This window comes from Aquarana catesbeiana, linkage group LG02 (assembly GCF_042186555.1).
Source record: "Aquarana catesbeiana isolate 2022-GZ linkage group LG02, ASM4218655v1, whole genome shotgun sequence".
NCBI lineage: Eukaryota > Metazoa > Chordata > Amphibia > Anura > Ranidae > Aquarana > Aquarana catesbeiana.
The window spans coordinates 63,583,448-63,600,532 of NC_133325.1; the positions used below are offsets into that span (position 1 = coordinate 63,583,448).

The window sequence follows — 17,085 nt, forward strand, 5'->3', positions numbered from 1 at the left end:
GGGCCCCTGAGATGCTAAAGAAGACCCCGCCGGATCAAAACGGGCCAATAACTCCCGAAAGCCTGCAAAAAATGCGGACAAAACCGGCGCAGCACCCGCATCTCCACCCACCACTCCTGGCACTGAACTAACCTCTGAGGAAACCCCCAAATTAACCCCCCCCATCTGACTAGTATGTAAAGGTAAAATTGGCGACTTACCAGGCTGCAGCCGAACCGCCACACGACTAGCCGTTTGTCCGGATCCCAGCTGGCTCCGCAAAGCAGGACGCCTCCCGACCGATCGATCGTCTTCATCCGCGCTGGTGAGCTCACCGGACTCAGCCGAAGAATCTTGCCGCGGCGACGTCCCCTGCCTCATTTGCACAAGCGGCTCCTCTTCAGGGCTCCTGGAAGCCTCCTCTTCAGCCCCGGGCTCAGTTCTCTCCATGGAAGAGCTGCTGGGCACAGTAGTACCCCCAGCTGCAGCAGGGACGCGCTGTCTCTTTAAGGGGGCGTGTCCCCCAGCCTGGGCCTTCACACTCTTCCTGCTGTGACGTCCCGCCTGCGATGTGGATGGTGAACCAGCAGAGGGCGCTCCCACCCCACCGCTGTTCGTGACTACAATCTCCTCCAGCTGAGCTCCGCTCTGCGCAGCAGTGGCAGGGGGAGCCGAACGCTCCGGAGCCCTGTGTCGGCGGCTGGCGGGGGACGATGACGGCACCCCCCCAGTGAGTCTCCCTGAAGCCTGGGCATCCTTCTCTCTCTGGACAGCTGAGGGGCAGGGACGCCCCCCACTGCGCATCCCGCTGCGTCTCCCCCGCTGAGCAGCCCTCCCACACAGGACATCTACACGGGGGGGGGGGAGGGCTGCCGCATGCTCCGGCCTGAGCTGCGAGCAGTAGAAGAGCGCCGTGGGGTAGGATTCCTCCCAGGGCCCACACCGGAAGCATGAGCAGGCAGCCCCGCAGTAAGCCCTGGAGGGTCCCTGGGACAGGGGCTCCTTCTCGCTCGATGAGCCTTAGGGACAGGAGATGGGCTCAGGCGCTCCGGCGGGCGCACCTTTCTAGCTCGTTTCCTCCCCGGGGAAGAAGGGACAGGTGAAGTAGAAGATCCCGACCCCCCAAGTACATCAGCCAGCTGCTGCTGCAGCCACTGAGGGCCCCGTTCGACTGCTGCGGCCCTGACCTGAGCTAACAAGGCCTCTAGCTCACTCATCTCCCTGTCTGTCTACCTGCAGGTGACCAGCACGTATGTCCCAAGAAGATGTCTCCTCTCCAAACTTCTCCGAGTGATGCAGAATCCACCCCCTACACCGGACCCCAACCTCTGAATCCAGCCCCCACCAACTTCTACCTCCAATCAGGTAAGAGCTGAACCTGTGACCCACCACTGACCTGACTGACCGTTCCCTGACCCCTGTTCCTCCCCTAGTCATGCATCCCCTCCGTCTATTCTCTCCTACGGGTCTCACTTTCTATATTTTGGGAACGTCTGTAGCAAGATCCCATGTGTGAGGTTCCTAGCTCAGAACCTCGCCCTCCTCGTCCATGGAGTTCCACTCCTCTTTTTGCAACAGGAAAAGTTTCAATGCTCCTTCTGAAATGTTCATAATGTAATATTAGTAAAATGGTCACAGCATTGCAGTAAACATCTTCAAACTGCTCTTCAGATTCTGCGGCCAGCCATAGAGAAGTGACCTTGTATTTTTAGTTCCTTCTTGAAAGCAAACTTTAATGGGTTTTTAGATTTCATATCCATTTTGTCCATTGCAGGTCTTACTAATGGTGGAGGAGATCAAGGACGGGGAATATTAAGAAAAGACCAGGGCAGCAGGGCTCGACCCTGAAGTCGGATATTTGGCAGGTAAGCACTATGAAGTATATGGCTTGCAAGGGAGCTTAATGGTTGGAAGACGGCCAGGGCGACATCTTTCTGAACTTCACATATCAGGTCTTGTGTATAAAGTACTGTATGTGCAGAAACTGCAATATTAGACAGAACAATAGTGGGGGATGTTTTAGTGTTGTTTATGTTTGTTGAGACAAATTTTCTTGATAATGTGCTTTATAGAGTTGGGATAATTTCCAAGGAATTTTTTAAAACTGGCTGCCTTATGAAGGACGTGGCAGTAGGAATTCAGGAGGCATTCAGACCTCCAAGGCTGAGCAGACTCCGTGAGCTGCTGCCGTGTAGTTTGATTATTAGCCCTGTACTAATATGTAATGCTTATATGACATTTTAGTGATTGGGGTAACATGTATTTTAACTTTAGTGGCCTTTGAAGACTGTAGATTGGTGATCTCCAAACAGTGGTCCACAGGCCCAAGGCAGCCCTTTGCTTGCCTTTCTCTGGTCCAGTGGCGTCTCCAGCTTTCATATTTGGGGGGGCACATGGGGGGACAGGGACAAAAGTAGGGGGGCAACTATAAAACGTGTGTGTAAATATATATATATATATATATATATATATATATCCTGGGGCCCTTTACTACAACCCCACAATGGCCCTTTCACATGTTCTGCAGTGAGCTCCCTTCCTACTGTATTGGGGTCCCCCAGGGTGGCAGAAAACAAGATATATATGTCACCAGCATACCAAGAGAATATAAGGATCCAAAGCAGTGGGAGAACTATCAGGTTTGCAAAGGTTGTCTTGCCTCCGGGCCCTGGTGTTCTGCCACTGTGGGGTTCCCCAGCCTCCTCTTGCTGTCCTGCCCCTGCTATTGACAGCGCTGGTCTGGCATCTCTTGAAATTTACAGGCTGGTTCTCCTGTCCTAATAACAGGAGAAATCAGTCTGTTTTTTCAGTAACTGAGAGTCCTGGTGGAGTCCTTCCTGCAACTCGCTCTTCTCCCTGCCAATGAGGATGCAGGGGAAGGAGCAGATCAGGCGGCCGTGGTTGTGTGAGCGCTCGCATTATGCAGTGTCAGCAAGCAGAGGGAGGGGGGAGGAATCTTGAGGAATTTTTATTGGGGGGGCATGGTGGGGCATAGCATAATGTTGGGGCCCCCTCTGCCCCCCCCCCTAGGGACACCATTGCTCTGGTCCTTTTGGCACTATTCCTCCCATTGGTACAAGGCACTGTTTTGCCCTCTGACACCAACAATTACCTATGATGGAGAACTATTCCTCCTACTAATACCAATGATGGGGCACTATTCCTCCCACTAATACCAATGATGGGGCACTATTCCTCTTAATAACACCACTGATGGGGCACAATTCCTCCCACTGATATCAATGATGAGGCACCATTCCTCCCACTAATACTAACAATGGGGCACTATTCCTCCTACTGATACCTGTGATGGGGAACTATTCCTCCTACTAATACCAAAGATGAGGCACTATTCCTCCTACTGATACCAATAATGGGGCACTATTCCTTCCACTAATGCCAAAGATGGGGCACTAATCCTCCCACTAATGCCAATGATGGGGTACTAATCCTTCCACTGATACAGATAATGGGACACAAATGCCAATGATGGGGCAGTATTCCTCCCACTAATACTTATGATGGGGCACTATTCATCCCACTAATACCAATAATGGGGCAATAATGTCAATGATGGAGCACTATTTCCTTTACTAATACCAATGATGGGGCAATATTCCTCCCACTGATATCAATGATGAGGCACTAATACTAATGATGGGGTACTATTCCTTCCCCTGATACCGATAATAGGACACTAATGCCAATGGTGGGGCACTATTCCTCCCACTAATGCCAATGATGGGGTACTACTCCCTCCACTGATATTGATAATGGGGCACAAATGCCAATGATGGGGTAATATTCCTCCCACTAATACCAATGATGGGGCACAATTCCTCCCACTAATATCAATAATGGGGCATTAATGCCAATGATTGGCCACTATTTCTCCCACTAATACCAATGATGGGCACTATTCCTCCCACTAATGCCAATGATGGGGCACTATTCCTCCCACTAACACCAATGATGGGGCAATATTCCTCCCACTGATACTGATAATGGGATACTAATGCCAATGATGGAGCACTATTACCTCCACTAATACCAATGATGGGGCAATATTCCTCCCACTGATATCAGTGATGAGGCACTAATACCAATGATGGGGCACTATTCCTCCCACTAATACCAATGATGGGGCACTATTCCTCCCACTAATGCCAATGATGGGGCACTATTCCTCCCACTAACACCAATGATGGGGCAATATTCCTCCCACTGATACTGATAATGGGACACTAACGCCAATGATAGGGCATTATTGATCCCACTTAGTCCAATGATGGGGTATTCTTCATCCCACTAATACCAATGATGGGGCACTATCCCTCATCTCCAATCCAGTTTTGAGTGATTGCTCAGTCTTTTACCAATCTGTAATCTTTTAAAGGATAACTGTGATAAATAGTTTAGCTGTCCTTGGCTGTCCTTATTCAGTGGCTTTGAATATTTTAGACACTGATCCAGAACCCACTTGCAAGTCAGGAGTTCAAACCTCTCTGACTTCACTGGCTGCATGCTTTTATTCGGTCCATAAATCAGGAAGTCACTAAGATCTCATATAAGCTTTGACAGCGATATTATTTCAAAAGTCATGTTCAACGTTTTTCTATCTGCTGCTTTCATTAATATAATACGTGGTGATTCTGCCATGAAGGTCCTAGTTTAAGCACTTCCTGTTATAGGGTGACAGCACTCTGTCCCTGTCTCCCAGTCACACAGGCTTCCAAGAGACCACAAGTGGACATTTTTAACACACATTAGGGAAGCACGTGAAATCCGCAAAGAGAAATGCCATGCAGCCATCTCTGGAGTAAATGAAGATAGAAAGTGACTTCAAAGAGGCTGCAGGAGATCAGAAAAAATGAAAAACAGAGAAAAAATATATATATTTTTTTTCATTTTGCATGCTTTTGATTAAATTTTTTTTCACATTTACATCACTTTCATTGTCCTTGCTATAATCATTTACATACTGTTATCAAAATTAAAGCCGAACTTTGGGAAAACAAAAATTGTCTTCCCTTGCAGTGGACCTGCACTGCAAGAGTTAATTGCTCGTATAGTTTAGGCCTAGAGCAGGAATCTCCATACTACGGCCCTCCAGCTGTTGCGGAACTACACAACCCATGAGAGAGTGTAAAACGCTGACATTCACTGACATAACTAGGCATGATTGGAATTGTAGTTCCTGAACAACTGGAGGGCCGTAGTTTGGAGACCCCTGGCCTAGGGGATAGTAAAAGCACTTTTAGTCGCCCATATATATATTTTTAGCAGAGACCCTAGAGAATAAAATGGCGATCATTGCAATATTTTATGTCACACTGTATTTGCGCAGCAGCCTTTCAAACACAATTTTTTTTGCAAAATTAGACTTTAATGAATTAAAAAAAACAAACAATACACTAAAATTAGTCCAATTTTTTTGTATAATGTGAAAGATGATGTTACGCCAAGTAAATAGATATCTAACATGTCACGCTTTAAAGTTGCGCATGCTCGTGGAATGGTGACAAACGACGGTACTTAAAAATCTCCATAGGCGACGCTTTAATTTTTTTTACAGGTTACCTGTTTACAGTTACAGAGAAGGTCTAGTGAATTACTGCTCCTGTTCTAACGATCGTGGCAATACCTCACATGTGTGGTTTGAACGCCGTTTGCATATGCGGGCGTGACTTACGTATGCGTTCGCTTTTGCGCAGGAACACAGAGGGATGGGGCGCCTTAAAAACATTTTTTTCCTATTTATTTTACTTTAAATTTTTATACTATCCCTTTATTTTTATTTTATTTTGGACACTTTTATTCCTGTTAAAAGGAATGTAAACATCCCTTGTGATACAAATAAGCATGACAGGTCCTGTTTATTGAGAGATCTGGGGTCAAAAAGACCCCAGATCTCTCATTTACCCTTAAAAGCAAAAGAAAAGAAAAAAATACACTTTGGCTTAAAAGAAAAAAAAAACACATCTCTTTTAACCACTTAAAACCTCCCAGCTCTGGGAGGTTTTACGCTCCTCCTGACCAGGCTATCTTTTGCAATAAGGCGCTGCGTTATCTTAACTGACAATTGCGCGGTCGGGCGACACTGTATACAAATAAAATTGATGTCCTTCTTTTCCCACAAACAGAGCTTTCTTTTGGTCCTATTTGATCAGCTCTGCAATTTTTATTTTATGCTCTATAAACAAAAAAAGAGCGACAATTTAAAAAAAATATATATATATTTTTTACTTTCTGCTGTAAAACACATCCAATAAAAAAAATTAAAAAAATCAAATTTCTTCATCAATTTAGGCCAATATGTGTTCTGCTACATGTTTTTGGTAAAAAAAATCCCAATAATCGTATATTGATTGGTTTCGCAAAAGTTATAGCGTCTACAAACTATGGAATAGATTTATGGACTTTTAATTTTTTTAAATTGTTTTTACTATTAATGGCGGCGATCAGCGATTTTTAGCTGGACTGCGACATTGTGGCGGACAATTCTGACCTTAAGTGACACTTTTTGGGAACCAGTGACACTAATACAGTGATCAGTGCTAAAAAAAAATGCACTGATCGCTGTATAAATGACACTGGTACGGAAGGGGTTAACACCAGGACGATCAAAGGGTTAACTGTGTTCCTTGGGAGTGATTTCTAACTGGGGGGGAATGGATGCACTAGAGGAAACATAGATCCATGTTTCTGCTTATCAGAAACACAAGATCTTAATTTTCCTCTGTGACAGAACAGCGGCCTGCCTTGTTTACATAGACAGACCACCGTTCTGCCTCTCCTCGGAATGATCGGTGCGTGCCCCCAGATCTCGTGCACAAAATTACGTACAGGTGCATGATTTTGCGCTTAAGGGCCGCCCTGCCACAGTATATATGCGGTGGGCGGTCCGGAAGCAGTTAAGCCCAAGAACCAGAAGTGAGGTTGCTCCAGGCCTCCAAGGGCATAGAGCCAAGTGGGGGCCATCTTGTCGCACTGGAACGGTTCCGGGCTTACTGGCGGCTCTGGTAAGCTAAGAAATGTCCAGGAAGCAGTGGGAGCGGGACTCCGGTGGCGCACGTGTGCGCCCCCAGATCTTGTGCACAAAACCATGTACAGATGCGTGATTTTGTGCTTAAGGGCCGCCCTACCGCAGTGTATATATGCTGTGGGCGTTTTGAAAGCGGTTAAGCACAAGAACCAGAAGTGACGTCGGAGGTTGCTCCAGTCCTCCAAAGGCATAGAGCCAAGTGGAGGGCTATCTTGTCACATTGAAACAGTTCCGGCTTACTGGCGGCTCTGGTAAGCTAAGAAATGTCCGGGAAGCGGCGGGAGCGGGACTACGGTGGCGCATGTGCGCGCCCCCAGATCTTGTGCACAAAACCATGTACAGATGCGTGATTTTGTGCTTAAGGGCTGCCCTGCCGCAGTATATATGCGGTGGGCGGTTCGGAAGCGGTTAAGCCCAAGAACCAGAAGTGACGTCGGAGGTTGCTCCTGTCCTCTAAGGGCATAGAGCCAAGTGGGGGGCTATCTTGTCGCATTGGAACGCTGCTGGGACCACTTTTAACTGACACCGAATCTCCCGCAGAACAAAATGATACTGGGGTAATGGCAGCTAGCTGCTGACATTACAACGGTATTTAACGTCAGAGTCATGATGTAAATGTACTGTGTGCGGTCAGAAAATTGCTATACTTGGTTTTAAGCTTACTGTAGTACCATGAAATCCGATGCAGGCAACTGCACTGCATTTGTGATCAGCGTTTGGGGTGTTGTTAGGATTATATTAACACCTGCAGCAGATCGCACGCCAAGTAGACATGTGCGCCGTCAATAAATTTGTTTCGTTTCGTTCCGTTCCGTATTAAGATTAATCGTAATTCGGATTCGTGCGAAATACAAATTTTCGTTAGGTTCGTAAACCTCCGTCACGGAGCGTAGGTTTCCAGTGTGAATGAGCCCTAAAAACAGAGGAGCGTATCCTCTGTGCATTTGGGATCTGCTAAAATCCTTGTGATATGTGCAGGAGACTGGGGCTGCTTCTTCCATGTAGTGGCTTGCAAATAAATATTCAGAAATGAAATAACAAAAGAGCAAATGTAAAAGCATAAAACCCTAAAGAGAATTTCTTTCTGACAGCATTTCCTGAGTGTTGGCTCCTTAGCGCGGTAGAGGAACCGCCGGCAGCCAGGAACACTTCCGATTCCTCCTGCCGTATAGATTAGCAGTTCTTGTGATTCACCTCTTATGTACTCAAGTGCTATGCAAGTATTCACCCCTCTCCTACGCCCCGGAGCCACCCTGACATCACCATAGATAAGCTCTTTAATGCTAAAGTAATGATTTTTTAAATCTTCACATTTTCCAGTGTTTGAGGTAATCTGACTCAAGAGCAGTTACATTTTTTCAAGTGTTGCCTATTCACTGACTAATTATAGAGCTCCCCCTTCTCCACAATAAATATGCAACCAATGGCTGGGATAAATATAGGAGAAAACCTGGTGCTGGAAAAAAAGAAGAGAGCTAAATGGGGCTTTTCTAGGAGATAGAAGGACACCAAAAACACAATGGATGACCTGTGGTGAGTTATGGTCTTGCGTGTCAGATGTAGCGATTATACACTATATTGCCAAAATTATTGGGACACCTGCCTTTGCACACACATGAACTGTAATGTCATCCCAGTCTTAAGCCTCGTACACACAATTGGACTTAATACAAACTTTTCCGTGGATTTCTGTACAAAGGGCGTTGGCCGTGAACTTGTATTGCATACACACGGCAGGACTTTTAAGGCAACAAACACGAATGTAGTGACGTTTCAACGTACTGACAACACTTCAAAAGAGGATGTTCAATTCTCCGGGGCCACCCTTTGGTCAACTTCTGTATTGTTGTCTGATCTTTTGCATTGGTTCTGAGCATGCGTGTTTGTACTTTGGACTAAAGTCCGATGGTTTTGTGTACACACGATCGGACTTGCCGACGTCAGACTTTTGTTGCCGCCAAGTTTGTCCGTTCGCACAGCCAACATTTGATGGAGCATACACAGGGTCAGATGTTGCCTTAAAACAGCTAATTTGCATGTTTTTTGTCAAAAAGTCCGATCGTGTGTATGGGCCTTTAAGCCTCGTACACACGATCAGATTTTTTGGCCAACAAAGAGTAATGCCCCGTACACACGATCGGACTTTCCGACAACAAAACCGTGGATTTTTGTTTGAAGGTTGTTGGTTCCAACTTGTCTTTGCATACACACGGTCACACAAATGTTCGCCAACAATTATGAGCGCGGTGACGTACAAGACGTACGTGATATCTCCATTATGAACGTTAGTTTTACAAGACCGAGTGCTTCGGCTCGTACTTGATTCCGAGCATGCATGGACTTTTGTGCGTCAGACTTGTGTACAACCAATCGAAAAGTCCGACAACAAACATTTGTTGGCGGAAAATTTGAGAACCTGCTAGCCAACATTTGTTGGCGGAAAGTCCGCCAACAAATGTTCGATGGAGCGTACACACGGTCGAACTTTCCGCCAACAAGCTCACATCCAACATTTGTTGTTGGAAAATCCGATTGTGTGTATGGGGCATCAGACTTTTGTCTGAAGGGCGTGTGCCAGGAACTTGTCTTGCATACAAACAGTACACAATTGTTGGCCAACAAACACGAACGTAGTGACATACTACGTAGAATTTCAGCTCTTAAACGCCACCCTTTGGGCACCTTCTGCTAATGTCGTGTTTGGTGAGCATTGATTCTGATCATGCGTGTTTGTACTTTGGACTTTTGTGTGATGGACTTGTGTACACACGATAGGAAAATCACGTTCCTCCACCCCAAACTCGCTCATTCATGTCTTTATGGCCCTTGCTTTGTGCACTGGTGCGCAGTCATGTTGGAACAGGAAGGGGCCATCCCCGACATCCCACAAAGTTGGAAGCAGGAAATTGTTCACAATTTTCCAAAATGTCTTGGTATGCGGATGCCTTAAGAGTTACTCTCACTGAAATTGAGAGACCAAGACCAACCCCTGAAAAATAAACCCCACACCATAATCCCCCCCCCCCCTCCCACCACCACCAAATGATTTGGACCAGTGCACACAGCAAGGTCCATAAAGAGATGTATGAGTGAGTTTGGGGTGGAGGAACTTGATTGGCCTGCACAGAGTCCTTAACCTCAAGAACACCTTTGGGATGAATTAGATCAGAGACTACCAGCCAGGGCTTCTCGTTCACATCAGTGCCTGACCTCACAAATGTGCTTCTGGAAGAATGGTCAAACATTCCCATAGACACACTCCTAAACCTTGTGGACAGCCTTCCCAGAAGAGTTGAAGCTGTTATAGCTGCAAAAGGGTGGGCCAACTCAATATTGAACCCTACAGACTAAGACTGGGATGCCACTAAAGTTTGTGTGCGTGTAAAGGCAGGCGTCCCAATACTTTTGACAATATAGTGTATGTGCAAGGAATTCGGGGGGGATAATTAATAAAACATTTCTTATAGCCATCATTTATAAAAGCTATTTATTGAGCCTAAAAGTACCAAACATATACTAGAAAACAGCAGCTGCATAGTGAAAAGTTGATTAGTATTGGCAAAAGGCCACACCTGTGTGATGGGACCTATAGAAATACCATTAGGGATCCCTTTTATCTCTGATCTCCATTTCAGAGGACATTCTGTAGCAATAAAGAATAGTAACTCTTTGTATAGTTATTGTGTAGAACAGAGGTGTCCCCAAACCTATCAGTATGAAGGCCACATAGTATATTTTTGAATATTCTTGGGTCAAAAAACAATCCCCATTAGGCTCGGTTCACATAGGGGCGACTTGTCAGGCGACCTAGTCGCCTGACAAGTCGCCTCCCGTTCTGTGCTACGGAACCGTTCTAATAGGAGCGACGCAAGTCGCTCCGACTTAGAAAAAGGTTCCTGTACTACTTTGGGGGCGACTTGGGGCGACTTGCATAGACTTCTATACAGAAGTCGTTTTGCAAGTCGCCTCAGAAGTCGTTTGCAGGTCGCCTCGCTGAGGCGACCTGCAAGTCGTGCCGCCCCTGTGTGAACCGGCACTTAGAGTCACCCCTTACATCAAGGTCTCCATTAGAGTCCTTCTTACATCAAGGTCACCAAAAGAGACCTTACATAGGGGGTTTCCCTAAACGCCCCCCTTACATCCGAGTCCCCTTGCATCAGTGTCCCTATTAGAGTGCCCTCTTGCTTCAGGGTCCCTGTTCGGGTTCCCCCCTACATCAGAGACCCCGCTCACATCAGTGTGCCCAACAGAGTCCCCCTTTACATCAGTAACCATATCAGACTCCCCACTCGCATCAATGTCCCAATCAGATTCCCCTTATATCAGGGTCCCTATCAGAATACCCCTTAACATCAGAGTCCCTTTTAAATCAGTGGCCCTATCAGAGACCGTCTTACACTTATTACAATAAAGCCGATCGTCCGCTCTAAAGAACGGTACCGGGGTGCAGCTGCATGCATTACCCCGGTAAAACCCCTTGAAGCAATATAGGTAATGCCATGTACTTTTGTGACCGATACTTCAAAAAAAGTGAATATCGGCCGCACCGATAATCAGTCGATCCCTACTGGGTAGGGGTGGAAAAGGGTTTAAAGGGTATCTCCAAAACTTTTTTTTTTGCTTTTGGATAGAGTGGGGTAGGGGTAGACAGGTTTTTATTGCTATCTGGGTCCCCAATGGGGAAATAAATCCTTCTATTTGTATTGGTGACTGACAGTCCGAGAGGCTGGTTGTACCCAAGACTTAATTACAACCAGCCTGCCTATACATGGATCAAAATTTGGCCGGTTCAGTAAGGATTGGCTGAATTTCAATCTATGTATGGCTGGCTAAAACCTATAGAAGCTTGACAGCCAGGCAGCAGGCATTTCAATCAATCATGGTAGCTCCCATACTTGTACTATGACAGGCGTACTTTATTCTTAATGACAAAACACTCCATTCCTCAGTAGGGTATAATGACATTGTGTTAAATTACTTATGACAGTATACAATCTGCTATCGATCAGCTCTTATTTTTTATCACCTGGTATTTAGGTCCTCTTAGTATGCACTGAATCATTGAGAGGAAAATAATCAAAAAAAAAAAAAGAAAAACACATGCAAGCGATATATAATTTAAATTGGTTAAGTAATCCAGCTCATTAATTCTTTTGTTTCCTCCAACCTACACATTGATGCAAAAACCATGGCTTCCTGAGACGGACCCGAGAGGCTATAATCCTGCACAGTTCTCCTTATATATCATGCAGATACATTAAACGTGACCTTGGCGTAGTATCTTTGATGATAGGAATGCTGCAGACAGTGAATTAAAACAAGAGATATATATCCGCCTAAGATTAGCATTAGGTTATGGCGATGTTTTGTTTTATTATGAGGTTTAAAGGGTTTTTTTTATTTTATTATGTGGGAATGTGAAAAATAATACATTGCAGACTCCGCCTGGAGGATAAGCGTTTTTCCTGAATTATGAAAAAAATCTACAACTTGAAGCCTTCACACCACCACTAACAGTAAGTTCACCTGTAAAATGCAATTCATTTTTAACATACGAGGTTCAGATTCAGAAAAAATGGCTTCTGGACTCACTCAAACCTCAGTGTACTTGCTAGTCCTACGTAGTGCAGCTCACACCACCCTCAGAAGAGATGCATTTTTTCTCCCCCATTTCAACAATAAAGGGGGTCTGTCTTGTAGCAAATACCTGTGCTGTAAGCCATGGAGAGAAGCTGTCTGTAATTTGAACTTAACAAGATTTAATGAAGTCAGTCTCATTGTCCCAGAGGCAGGGCCATATCACCAATGAGGCCAGCTGAGTCAACCAACCCAGGTGGTACTGGTGGAGGCATGGTGGGGAAGCACCAAGGCTGGCTTTCCATTCTGGGCACTTACCAAAGCCAGATGTCCATACTGGGCACCCACGAAGACCAGATGTCCATACTGGGCAATTGCCAGGGCCGGATGTCCATACTGGATACTCACCAGGGCCACATGTCCATATTGGGCACTCACCAGAGTCGGATGTCCATACTGGGCATTCACCGGGGCTAGATGTCCATACTGGGCACTCACCGGGGCCATATGTTTATACTGGGCAATTGCCAGTGCCGGATGTCTATACTGGATACTCGCCAGAGTCAGACGTCCATACTGGGCACTCACCAGAGTCAGATGTCCATACTGGGATCTCACCGGGGGCCAGATATCCATACCGGGCACTCACCGGGGCCAGATGTCCATACTGGATACTCAACAAGGCCGGATGTCCATACTGGGTACTCACCAGGGCCAGATGTCCATATTGGGTACTCACTGGGGCAGAATGACTATACTGGGTACTCACCGGGGCTGAATGTCTATACTGTGTACTCACCGGGGCCAAATGTCCATACTGTGTACTCACCGGGGCCGAATGCCCATACTGTGTACTCACCGGGGCCGGATGTCCATACTGGGTACTCAATGGGGTTAAATGTCCATACTGTCCTCAGTGCAGCTCAGTAACACTGAGTATGATAAATTAAAAAAAGGACACCTTTGCTGTCATCTGCCCCCGGCACACCTCTGTGCTTGGGAGCTCAGATATGGGCAGCTTCCATTTGAAGTGTCTCAATCACTTTGTCACCTGTCTTATTGAACAGTTATTTGCAGTATGATCATGCTGATACATCATCCAATGAACAGGCTGAAGGCAGGGATAACTTCAACTCTGAACCAGGAAATAGTGACGTCGCGTTCCTGGTCATGGGATGTGTCAGATTCTTGTCAATCATAAGACTGGCTTAACAGATTAACAAATGCTAAAAATATATATTTGAAAGGTGAACCGAGAGTTGTACTTTTAAGTGAACCTAACCTGGTCTGGCACGTTTCCAAGGTGGCATCAATAATGAAGTCTGTAAATCTGCACCTGTGGAGCCCTCTTGAATACTTTGCCGCGGCTGTATATAGGGCCATGACTTCTGCTCAAGTCAACCCCCGTCTTGTTTTTTATGGAACCAAGACCCAAGGGGTTTCACATGAATGTTAAAGCTAACACAGGTAGGCATAGGAACCGAATGATGCTGAACATCAGCCCTAAGTGATTTGCATGTGTTCGCTTTTCGAAGATCGCTTGGCAGGCAGCTGGGAGGTGATAGGTCACCTCCTCGCTGCCTGTTTTTAAGCTCCCACTGTACTACAAGCATGTGTATTGAACAAAGTTGCTGGGTGGTTGCGGCAAGGTCCATTCATTTGAATGGGTTGCACTCTGAGGGCAGTACTGGGGTATAAGTTTTGCTGTGGAATGTGTACGACTCCATTTGACTGCCTTTTCAGCTTAAAGGGGGGTGGTTGGGGGGTCAGTAAAACTGCTGCTCAACACCCTACTTTTACCCCCCTACATCTGCAAGTGTATACCAGGCCTTAATGCTTTTGAAATATTTTCAGCCGGTTAAGCTTCATTGTAAGGTCTTCCCACACAGCAATTGATTAAAAAATAATTGTATGTATCTAAGTATTTTCTATTTAAAGCTGAGCTTTATGCAAGAAGCTAAATACACAGATGAAATACATATTAGGGAGCTATATTTTCTGACAATGAATTTGTATTCCTATCTATCTTTTTGTTAAGATTTACAGCTCTGCCAATCTGCCAATTAGCCAGACGGATCATTTTTACATATAACGCTTTCACTGCCATTTTTGCGTTTTTTGCATACGTTTAAAAAATCATTTATTTTTGTAAAACCCCCAAATATTATATATTTTCTGAAAGCACACACCATAGAGAATATAATAATGGTACTTCCAATTTTTTGTGCCCCGTGATATTAGCACAACAGAAATGCAAAATTCCTGTAAAAAAAACAAAAAAAAACAGTAAAATTAATTTTAGAGCACACAAACACAATGGATTACCCAATATTTTGGTAAAGTTTAAAAGACGAGGTTGCACCAAGTAAATAAATACCCAATAATAAAAAAATAATAAAAAAATAAAAAATAAATAAATAAATACCCAACATGTGAATCTTACAATTGTGTGCGCCCATAAAATAGCAACAAACATTAGATGCCCCGGAAGAAGTCCATTTGTGACGAAATCGGTCGGGCAGAAGCACACATACCTGTCATCACGTTCTTGTATCTTCTGCAGATTGTTGCTGTTTTTATCTTGCCTGTACTTCTTTGGGAATGTGCAAGTGCAATTTTTAGCCCAATAAAAACTCCAGTTTTACACTATTGGAGCTCCTTTCATTTTAATTTGGTTAACTGCTGGAATATCCGGATGACCAGAGTCCTATTCAGAAGGAACCGCCTATGGGTTGCACACCATCCCCGCTGTTCTCCTTGGACCTCATCAATGGTGGATGTACTAAGGCTTATGTGACCTTTTGTAATTAGAGGGTCCTTGTTTTGCGGTAAGAGTACATCTTAACCTGTGTGTCGGTGGCTCTCTTAAGGTGGAGGATTCCCCTTTCAAGTTCACTTTTCTTTATGAGGAATTTCTTCCATTTGTTCCATAGCCATTTGACTTTGTGATCATAGCCTTATGTGTGTTTGGACTTCATAGGAACTCTTTTCTACACTTTTATGCACATTTTAAACAATTTATGTTTATAATTTTTAGCGCAACTTATCTATCTTTGACAAACTACAGTATCCTATATTTTCCATAAAAGCCCCTTAAGATCATCAGTTTAGAGTTAACTGGGAATAATGGGTCTGGAATTATTGCTCATAGTCTGGCGTGAACGACAATATGTAGCATTCGCGTAGGCGCCCGCATAAATTTACACTTGTATGCTCGGGGTCATTGACAGGAGCGGAGAACAGCAAACAGACATTCGCTGATCTCCCTCCCCTTTACCCACCATGTTGGTCTCAGGTCCACCTATTGGTGCACAGAGCCCAGGAAACATGGCGTGGGCACACATGCAGTGGGTGAGCATGGTTACTGGGGCATGTGGTAGGCTTTTGGCATCTGCACAGCCACTGGATTGCTTCCATCTAACAGCCAACAGTCAGCTTGTCGGATCTATACAGCAGCCTCCAGGAATGTGCGTAAACTCCCCCAAAGCCACAAATGCAGTGAAAGAGTTAAAGGTATTATTACCCTTCCTACCTGCATCCTGTTTTTTTTATCCACACAAGGAGTGCATGGATTATGTAGTTTGATGGTTTCATTTTTTGCCCTGTTCACACATCCTATAGTAGAATAATTCTTCACATTCCAGTGTCAGAAGTTTGTGTTCAAACGTGAGGCATGCAGCTTGGCACTGCACAGGTTAATGTAGGACCTCAGTCTGTAGAATGAGAACTGACACTTCCTGTAAAGAAACTATATATCCCACAATCCCTGGGTCTCTCAGTCCAGTGCTCTGCAGGTGAGATCGGTAATCGTTTTTATTTCTCCACACACTGACAGCATGAGGAGAAAAAAAAGCCAATCACCGGCTTCTGTGCAAGGGACATCTTTCCTGAAGAGGAAGAGGCGAAGCCGCCTCATCTGTGCCAACCAGTACCGCCTGCCAGTGCTGCCTGCCAGTACCCACAGTGCCATGAATCAGTGCCCACCAGTGCATAACAGTGCCAGCAATCAGTGCCACCTATCAATGCCCAAGAGTGTCACCTATCAATGCCCACCAGTGGTGCCAATCAGTGCCTCATCAGTGCCACCTAGCAATGCTGCCTATCAGTGTCACCTACCAGTGCCGATCAGTGCCCATCACTGCCACCCATCAGTGCCCATCACTGCTACCTATCAGTGCCAGCTATCCGTGCCACTTATTAGTGCCCTTCAGTGCCACCTATCAATGCCCATCAGTGCCACCCAACAGTGCCACCTCATCAGTGCCCACCAGTGCCACCTCATCAGTGCCCACCAGTGCCGCCTATTAGTGCCCATCAGTGCCCATCAATGGAGCCTATCGGTGCCCATCAGTGCAGCCTATCAGTGCCCATCAGTGCAGCCTCAACAGCGTACATCAATGAAGGAGAAAAATGACCTGTTTGCAAAATGTATTAACAAAATATAAAACGGTTTTGTATTGTTTAAAAAAAAAAATTTGGTCTTT

General features: G+C 45.4%; 1 protein-coding gene and 1 long non-coding RNA gene across 9 annotated transcripts in view; both read left to right on the top strand.

Annotated features, from left to right (window-relative positions):
- FAT3 (FAT atypical cadherin 3) overlaps nucleotides 1-17,085 on the top strand; it is a 974,406-nt gene that overhangs the window by 248,186 nt on the left and 709,135 nt on the right. For 7 of the 8 annotated variants that reach the window (XM_073612988.1, XM_073612979.1, XM_073612983.1 and 4 more), the window contains exon 3: nucleotides 1,754-1,844. The exons of the other annotated variant lie outside the window; for it this stretch is intronic. The gene's annotated coding sequence lies outside the window, so the exon portion shown is untranslated. The remainder of the gene's footprint in view (nucleotides 1-1,753; nucleotides 1,845-17,085) is intronic. 8 annotated transcript variants of the gene reach the window in all.
- On the top strand, nucleotides 4-1,344 carry LOC141126918 (uncharacterized). Its single transcript, XR_012241458.1, has 2 exons — nucleotides 4-709; nucleotides 1,219-1,344. It is a non-coding gene; the product is annotated as an uncharacterized lncRNA (long non-coding RNA).